Genomic DNA, 9550 nt, shown 5'->3' with positions numbered 1-9550 from the left:
GCCAATGCTTTGAAGGATTTGAATTTTTCGAATGCTTCATCTTTGTGCTTCATAAGCCCTAACCAAACAAACCTTGAGAAATCATCAATGAATAATATCAGATATTCTTCTCCTCGAGGTGTCCTTTTCCTAAATGGACCACATACATCTGTATGGACTAGCTCAAGAGGCAAGCTAGCTGATCCTTCCTTCTCTGGAAAGTTAGTTCTGGTTTGCTTTCCAAACTGACAAGATTTGCATATGGTGTTGTCTGGAATTTTGATATCTGGAAGATCGCGAACTGCCTGATATTTGCATGCTTTCCTTATTTGTGAAAGCTTAGATGTCCCAACCTTCGATGCCATAACCAGTGCTCTTCATCCTTGCTAAGATAGCATTGTTGTTGTCCTTCTTCAAATATGTACAGATTATTTGGAGTTCTTTTGCCTTTGAGAACTGTTTTACCTGTATCAAGATCACGAACAAGACATCCATTCGATCTGAAAATAACCTCGGTTTTTTGATCACACATCTGGCTGACACTTAGAAGATTATGCTTCAATCCATCAACATACAAAACATTTCCAGCCTTGACCTTTTCTTTCAAAGGAGCAATACCTTTTCCTTTTATAGTTGCAGGAGTATCATTTCCAAAAGAAACTTTCTTTCCCTTTTCTAAAGTAGAATAAGATTCAAGTTTTTCTTTATCACCTGTCATATGTTTCGAACATCCACTGTCAATGTACCATAGATTTTCCTGTCCTTCTGCATAAAACGCTATCCCACATCTTTCTGTCTGAGGTTCTTTTATTCTCCATTTTTTGGTGCTCGTGGCTTGTTCCTTTTTCTCCTGAAACCTGCTCCTGCATTCAGACTCTTTATGACCAAAATTATTGCAAATAGAACATTCAACTTCATTTTCAAGAACCGAAAAGTTGTTATAGGTCCTCTTTGTAATCCCTGTCATACTTCTTTGTTTTTGAGCTTCCCTAGTCATGATTGTTTTATATGCAACACATTGAGCTGCTTTGTGACCAAAGTTATGGCAAGAAAAGCATTGTCCATTGAAGAAGCTTCTGCGGTTATTGAATCTACCAGCCAACTGATTGTAATTTCTATTTTCATCTATTCTTGTGCCAAACTGAGAAGATTTTACCTGTGGTTGGTTGTAGCTTTTGTTCACCCTTAAGAAGGATTGTCCCTGATAGTTTCTGTTTGTAATTCGTCCCTGCTTTACCTGATTATCTTCATTGTTCTTCTGCTCATTTCTTCTTGCTGCATCAAGATAACTTTTTGAGGTGGATGCTTGAGAGGTTTCTCCATTATAGCCCAAACCTGTCTTGTTTAGAGGAGACCGCTGCACATTGATAATCTCATCCAAAGTTTCAGATCCTTTGACAAACTTAAGATTAATAGTTTTTGTTTTCTCAATTTCTTTTCTGAGACCAACAATTTCACCTTCTAGTTTTTCAAGATGTTTTTCCTTTTCATCAATTTGAAATTGCAAAGTATCAATGATCACACTCTTTTCTTCTATGCATCTCTTGAGTCTAGTAATTTCATTATAGAGATTATCCACATCTACAGCATCCTCATAATCATCATCTTCAAATGCCATTAATAGCTTATATTTATTACCTTGTTCATCTTCATCACTGTTTGATAAGCCATCACTATCTTCATGGGTGTAGTAGCTTTTCTTATTTGCACTTTGTTTCTTATTCCATCTAGCAGGTTCTTTTCCTTTATCCTTATTAGGACATTTTGCAGCATAATGACCTACTCTTCCACAAGCAAAGCATTTGAAAGGTAGCTTACCTCTGAACCTTCCAGCACCCCTTTGAAGATTTCTGACAAAGTTTGATTCTTCTTCCTCTTCTTCTGGAACATGGCTTGCTTCATAGTAATCTTCTTTTCTTGATGCCTTAAAAGCAGCTTCCCTTCTGTCTGATGGACCTCCCTTTCTCATTTCATAAGCAGTTAGAATTCCATGTAGCTGAGACATAGTGAGAACTTTGAGATTTTCCTTTTCTTCTATTGCAGATACTTTAGATTCAAACTTGGGGGATAATGATCTTAGAATCTTTTGAACTACTATAGTCTCTTTTATTTCTTCACCCAGATTTTTCATACAATTAACAATCTCATCTACCCGAAGAAAATAATTAGCCACACTTTCATCATTATACATCTTGAGGGTCTCATATTGAATCCTGAGAGTTTGAAGTTTAGCTTGCTTTACCTGTTCATCTCCTTCATAGCTAGTGATCATTTTGTCCCATATCTCTTTTGCTGATTTGAAGTGCATGACCTTCATGAATTCTGTTTGAGATATACTTCCTAATAGAGTACTGACTGCTTTTGCATTTGTTTCATATGCCTTTTTCTCAGCTGGATCTGTAGGAGTAGCTGAAGGAAAAGCATAGCCTGTTTCTACAATGTCCCAAACTTCTGTACCAAGAGATTGAAGATATGCAGTAACTCTTACCTTCCAATAATTGAAATTTGTTCCATCAAAAACCGGTGGCCTGATTGATGCTTCTTTCTCGTAGTTGCTCATGATGAATGATCTTCCTTCAAGCGATCAAGCTTCTCTGAAGGACCTGCTCTGATACCAATTGTTGGAAATAATACTGAGAGGGGGGGTGAATCAGTATTATCTGATTAATCAAACTTTTTAAATGCTCAAAAACATATACGCTACTTCAGTTAAGTGAACCAGCGTGTACACGCTACTGTGACGAAGTAAAACAGCGTATAGGAAGAAAACTCACAATTTAGTTAGCTTTTTCTTCAATTAAGTGCATCAGGACATTATTCATCACATTAACAGTAAACATGTGCAGTAAAACAGAACAGATAAAAAGCCACACACATGAACACCAAGATATAAGGTGGAAACCCAATGTGGGTGAAAACCACCTGCTGCAAGTTGTCTCTATCTTTCTTTAATATGAAACTTCAGTTTACAATCTTTTGTACTGGTGCAGCCTTATACCAGTACGCAGGCTACAACCTGCAGAAGGCTTCAACCTTCTCTCGTTCTCCAAACTTCCTTGGAAGGGAGCTCCAACCCCCTTTGCTCTTGTACTAGCCAAGATACTAGTACGTAGGTGCTGACCTACAATCTTCCTTCTTTCAGATATCACTTTTCATACATTTTCAGACTTGGATATTCCTGAAGCACAACATTACAATCTGAAGACCACAAATCATTCAATTTCCACAACAGATCATTGAAGCATAAAACAACCAAACTTTGAATCACTGAACCACTGAACCCTGTCAATCACCAGTTACCAGAACACAGAGCAGACTACAGAATTCTGCAATATCAGTCAGACCCCACTGTAAACCCAAAATCAAGCTTCAAAAGATATACGCTACTTCAATGAGCAAAACCCGCGTATACACGCTCTTTTACCGAAGCCAACCTGCGTACAGATCTAAAAATAAACTTTCTCAATTTGCAGCTGTACCAGACATTAGTTAGATCCAAAACGTAACATTGCGACAATATGCAGATCTAGAAATACGCATAATCAACCATATCATGATAGTGCATTTCAAACCATTAGATCCCGATCTATCCTTAGATCTAGTCTTCCATCAACCGATGTGATCTCTCCTTGGCTTAGATCAAGCAACCCAGAACCTGCATATCAGATCTCTTTCTCTCTTAGATATTCAAGCCTTGTCGAAAGATGATCTTGCCTAATGATCTTCTTCTCCTTATATAGTCTTAGGCCTAACTCAATACCAAGAGCCAAAACCATAGTAACACAATACCATCAACTTCAAAACTAGGGATCGACACGCCCGTCGAGACACAGTGGTCCGAAATCATAGGCACAACTTCCAAGGACTAACCACCATGGACCAAAGGAACCTTTCCACATACACGCGCTTTTTATGAATCGAACTTGCGTGTACACGCGACTTGGGCTTAACGAAACGGCGTGTATGAGCTTCCTTGGTATGTTGTACTGAGATCTGTCTTCTGATTAAGTTGCCATCACCTGTACCAACCTCTGAGCACCTGTGCCATCCTCTAAGTGAGTTGCCATCAAGGACAACACTTGAATCATAATGCCAACAATATCCCTCCATGTGGAGTCTCTAGCCTCTATATAGGCCTCATACATACAATACCATGCATCATTACCATGGTTTCCTCATACCATCAACTAATACCATGGGCCCATTACATTATTATTAACTACTTGTGTTCCCTTACAAGACATGGGTTAACCACCTTATTTATTACTATGGCCCATCCCATTATTACATTATTACCTTGGGTACCTCCCTTGGTACCCCATATTACCCCCCCAGGTACATAACAGCAATAATGCTAGACCTTCAAACTTGAAGCAATAACTTGACCTAGACTACCTTGAACACACTAGACATTTCTTCAAACATATAGTAAACATGTAAGCTACAGGTCATGAATGCATATATAAGTATAAATCTATGAACTTCATATAAAAATCATTAAGAAGGTCCAATTCCCTCTCAAGTAGCTACAAAAACACTATTTAGTTTGTGCATTCATCAACCATTTAATAACTTATCAAAGCATAACAAGAGGCATATTTATGGCACATCATAGAACCATGCTTATAACCAACATATAACCAGAACATTAACCATGACAGAACAACCGCCAAATCAACATAATATCAAGTACAAGTTCTCATAGATCGCAATAGGAAAATAACTCTTATTAACTTATGCAAAATCCAACCAAGTTAGGGATTTCTGTATACCACCCGACCAAGGATGGGGCTGAACCAAATATTTCTTTCATCCAATCACCCCCATGCCATATTCCAAGAATGAATGTGGGATCTCATGGGATAAACCAAGACATAAAAAACCAAGGGAATGCATAGTTTAAACCACCTCCACCCTCAAACTACCGTGATCTCACCTAAACAGGTCCCAAGATCACAAAACCAATCCAAGCTTGGATTCCTCAAAAATTCTTCACCATACCTTAAGTAATTTTCATGTCTCCACCCACTTGTTGAGGGCTTCCTGGAGAAAACCATCTCCACCCCTAACCCTTGGGAATTTTCTTGAGACCACCTCACCCGATTCCAAAGCCTTCTAGCAATCCAAATCTTAACCAAGAAATGAATCACATCACACCATGGCTATTGAGGAAATGGCAAGGCAAGGAGGATACCACTATCAAACTAGGAAAAACCATTGTCAATGGAAGAAAATGAACCAAATAAACAAATGCATGTACCATGCTTTCACACCTCAGCTAGGAAATCACACATGCAACAAGTTACCTACAAAATGTTCTTATTGAATTTATTGATCCAACCTTCTCCTTGCTTTCCTTTTCTTTCCTTTTCCTTCCTTTTCTTGCTTTCTTCTCTTGGAGCTATTTCTCTCTCTGAAACTAATTCCAAAGTCAAAACTAAAAAAATCCTAACCAATTTGTCAAAATTTGTGAACTGGTTCTCTTATGCCTTTTTATCATTGATTTCTCCTTTTTCTTCATTTTCCTTCATTTTTCCTCTAATTTCCTTAGCATGAAAATTTGTGTCTATTCACCTTCCTTTTTCTCCTATTTTTCTTTATTTTTAATAAATAAAATGACAATTATTACCTATTTTCCTTTGCCAATTTCCATAGCCATTAATAAACCAAAAGTGATGCCCACTATAATGTTTTCCAAACATTAATCTTGGAATAATTGTCCCATGACCTTGGTCTTATTTTGTCTTTATTATACTTTATTACTTGAAACGTTAACCCAGGGTTGTTACAAACCCCCACCCCTTAGGGGAACATCGTCCTCGGTGTTCTATGACACTTATGACCAACAAACTACTTAAAACAAAAAATACTACATATGGATCTTTATAACATAGCTCAATATAGTATTTACAATGACATCCTACTAAAAAAACAAACATATCGCTTATTGGAGCTTTATAACCCAGCTCATTGTGGTATATATATATATATATATATATATATATATATATATATATATATATATATATATATATATATACCAAAAACGCATTTGCTTGAACCAGCAAACAATGAAGGATACAAATCCCAAATATGAACATCCATCTCCCATGTAGCTTCAATAGGCCCAAAGTGCTTCCACTTCACTTTAACTTGCTCAATTGCTCGGTTCCAGAGCATGAGTTATTTTTGTTGCAATATGCATTACAGTTCTAGCTAGAATTCTCCCTCCAGTTTGCCTACAATATAGACAAGTCAATCACATGATCAACATCCTCGACATATCTCTTAAGCAATGAAACAAGGAAAACATCATGGAATTTCACTATTGGTGACAGTGTAAGTATATAGGCCATCGGTCCAATCCTCTCAGGGATCTCAAAAGGCCTGCAATATTGAGGTTCCAACTTGGCAAATGATCCAATATTTAAAGAGATCTTCTTATGCTTGAAGCACAAGTACACATACTCCCCAACCTTAAATTGCTTGAATTCCATATGGTGATTAGCATAATGCTTCTACATGTCCTCTACTATCTTCAAATTCCTCTTAATAACTTGCATCTCCCGTTCCATCTTAGCCAACATGTTTTGTCCAATTAACACCTTGTTCACTAGATCACTCTAGTTGATGGGAGTATTGCAACTCCACCAATAAAGAAACTCAAATGGAATCATCCTTAGGGACTCTTGATACCCATTATTATATGCAAACTCCACCAGTGGAAGATACTCTTCCCACTTCTTATGTTGATGCATGACATACATCCTCAACATGTCCTCAAGAATCATGTTGACCCTCTCTGTTTGTCCATCTATCTGTGGATGATAAGTTGTACTGAAAGCCAAATTTGTCCTAAACCTACAAACAACTCCTTCCAAAACCTAGAAGTGAACTTGGCATCTCTATTTGATATGATCTTCTTAGGAACACCATGCAATCTCACTATCTCCCTAATAAATATTTGAGCTACCTCACTAGTTGAATTTGTATACTTAACTGAAATGAAGTGAGCTACCTTGCTCAACCTATCAACCACAACCATGATGGAATCATGTTGCTTCGATGTCCTCGGAAAACCTGTAATGAAGTCCATGGAAATGACCTCCCATTTCCACTCTAGAATCAAAATAGGTTGCAATAACCCAGTTGGATGCTTACACTATGCTTTTACTTGTTGATAGTCCAAACATCTCGCAACAAACTTAGCCACCTCTTTCTTTAAGTTCAGCCAATGATAGAATTTCTTAATTTTTGTCAACGTCTTCTAATATCCTGGGTGACCTGAATACAACTTAAAATGAAACTCCCTCAAGATAAGATTCTTGAGCTCATTATCATCTGGCACATAAATCTTGTTATTGAATATGACCAAGCCATATGTCCTGAGATGATACTCCTCATCCCTATCACCTTCACCCTCCTATTGTAATCTATGCCTCAACTTTTGTTACTTATCATCATGTTGTCTTGCCTACAAGATTTGCTCCTGCAAGTTTGTCCCATAAGAACTCACTATTGCAATATGATTCACCTGCACTCTCCTAGTCAGAGCATCTGCAACCCTGTTCTCCTTACCCTTAATGTACTTGATCTTGAAATCAAACTCATTGAGAGTAGCCAACCATCTAGTTTTCTTTCCACTCAAATTGGGTTGGTCAAACAAGTACCTCAGTCCACTATGATCACTCGTCAGAACAAACCTCCTGCAAAGGAGATAATGCCTCCACATATTCAATGTATGAATGATACCTTCCAACTCGAGATCATGAGTCACATAGTTCTTCTGATGCTCATTCAGCTTCCTTGACTCATCATACCACCTATTTCCCAGAGTCAACACAGTTCAGCATGTTGGACCCTCTGTCTCTACAATTCCAACTACAATCAGCCAATTGCATCCTGTCCAAACACCTGTACCTCCGCAGTTTGTAATTGACCAAGCAGTGTATGATGCAGAGCAGGAGAAAAATTCAACTCATACTTGACTCAGGACCTCTCAGTTCTCTCCAGACACGAATGAATCTTACTTCGCAGCCATCTCTTATTTATAAGGCCGGAAGGGAACAAACACCCGTGAATGGACTGTGTACAGACTGATGACTCAAAAGTAAAACTACTGGACAGATCTAGACAGATCGCCGAAAGCAAGATTCGGGCATGGGAGGACTGTCCCATGTTATCTCGTCCCTTCTCCTTTTACGGAGAGCCAGAGGCATGTGGGGACCGAATCTTGGTACAAACAGTGATTACACAGAGGATATTCATAAAAAGAGAACCCTCGAAAGACTGAAAAGACTAAAGGTTGAGATATGCAAATCTCGATTGTACAAGATTACAGGGTGGAGATTCCAGGACAAGGGAACCCACGAAAGCTTGTCCAACACCATAGTCGGTTGGAAAGACATCAATCAAAAGTATAGTAATCAACTTGAGGATAGGTGTAATACTGGTAGTTCCACCTTTCAACCAAGTAATTTGAGTAATATTGTACCCATACTTCTTTTTCAGATTCCCAAGTTGCATCATCATGTGGGTTTGGTAAATCCAAATAATTTAAGTTCATGAATGGATTCAAATCTGGATCAGTCTGTCGGTGGAATTCTTCATAGTTGGTACTTGGAATAATCCTTCTGTTCTTGTAATGGTTCATTACGAACCACCTCACATGGCCACATCTTCTGACACCATTCAGAAAATCTGTACTGCTTAGGTTTACCAAATCTCTTATTGTTTTGTACAAGACATCAGTCAGCATCATACTGGGGGGACTGAAGTTTGGAATTTTCAACATGGTTAAGGAGTATGGTTTCATGATGAGCGGTGATAAGCCGTACTTTTCCCACCAATCCATGAACCAATCTGGGAGCGGGTCATCTTCTTCCATGTCTTCCACTGGAGTATCTTCAAACAGAAAAGAAAACTGCAAAGAATAAAACATGTTAGTGGAAAAATTTTGTAGATTCATCGCTGCATAAAATGCTTCTTGCTGCCTGTCAGGATCATAATTTTCTCTGTGAAGATGATTGTCAAATCTTCTGAAGGTTATATGACAGCTGGTGATTCTATTATCATCTTCATGATCTCTTTCAAGCCTGTAGGCAATGCTTCCAATCTGTCTTAGGTAGTCTAAAGCTTCAAGAGCTTCATCATTTACTTCATCCTGGTGAGGGTCTGTCCAGAGGAAATCAATGCCTGTTCTATACCTGACTTCTTTGATTGGTCGCCAATCCTCATCATGATCTAAAAGGCTTTTATTCAAATCATATGAGATCCATCCAGAGGAAGTTTCAATTTCCACAGTGTCTTCATTTCTTCTGATGAAATTGCATTGCAGACTCATTATTGAATGTTCAGACAAAAATTCCCTACTTAACATATCTGCAAAACTATTCTTGTCTCCTTTGACAAATTCAATATCAAAGTTATACTGACTGAGCTGCATAATCCATCTTACCATGGCGGCGTCTTCAAAGTCACATTTGTGAATGGCAAATTTTAATGCTTGGCAGTCTGTTCTAACAGTGAACTTTGTGTAGATAACAAAATCTCTGAATTTTGCTATTCCCAA

This window comes from Pinus tabuliformis, chromosome J (assembly GCF_031772625.1).
Source record: "Pinus tabuliformis cultivar Carrire ecotype Pingquan chromosome J, CPIR1, whole genome shotgun sequence".
NCBI lineage: Eukaryota > Viridiplantae > Streptophyta > Pinopsida > Pinales > Pinaceae > Pinus > Pinus tabuliformis.
Note: the sequence above shows the minus strand (reverse complement) of the source record.